The 593-nt window shown below is 34.4% G+C and overlaps 1 protein-coding gene across 1 annotated transcript in view; it reads left to right on the top strand.

Moving 5' to 3' along the window:
• LOC109467171 overlaps positions 1 to 593 on the top strand; it is a 6450-nt gene that overhangs the window by 4856 nt on the left and 1001 nt on the right. The gene's annotated exons all lie outside the window — the stretch shown is intronic.

Here is a 593-nt window from a genome sequence, read left to right as displayed (position 1 = left end):
TCTTCACTGAAAATGTATATTTTAAAAACTATATATCTATTATATCTATCTATATAAAAGTATACATACTGAGTAAATACTCCATAAGTAGAAATGCTGACACTGAAGAAGAATAGGTCTCAAATTGTACTTATGGGCCTTCATAGGTATTGCACCTTATATATATATAACATATACAGTTTCTGGCCTAGGCCTTTCCCCTTAGATCTGTTTGTCAAATATGGAGAAGCTACCATAGTAGTAGGAAGCTAAGTAATGTTATAATTTATTTTGTACTTTTATCTATCCAGCTGGTTAGAATTAAGATTATTTGGGTTAAGTTAGAACCTAAAATTTAAGAGGTAAGTGAGATTATACATTATATATAACATTAGTAAGATAAGATAACTTACCTAAGGCTTTTAAAAGATATATATGTTGTTAAAACATTTAGCTTTGGGGGGAGGTATTGACCACTAACCCAAATACACAACCGCAAACCCCCACTCCAACCACACACACACACACACAAACACATGCACGCACACACACATGCACACGCACACACACAAGCACATACACAAGCACACAGACACACACACACTCGCACACAC

Source organism: Branchiostoma belcheri, unplaced genomic scaffold (genome assembly GCF_001625305.1).
Source record: "Branchiostoma belcheri isolate BF01 breed outbred unplaced genomic scaffold, Haploidv18h27 scaffold177, whole genome shotgun sequence".
Classification (NCBI taxonomy): Eukaryota; Metazoa; Chordata; class Leptocardii; order Amphioxiformes; family Branchiostomatidae; genus Branchiostoma; species Branchiostoma belcheri.
This window is presented reverse-complemented; position numbering and strand designations above follow the sequence as displayed.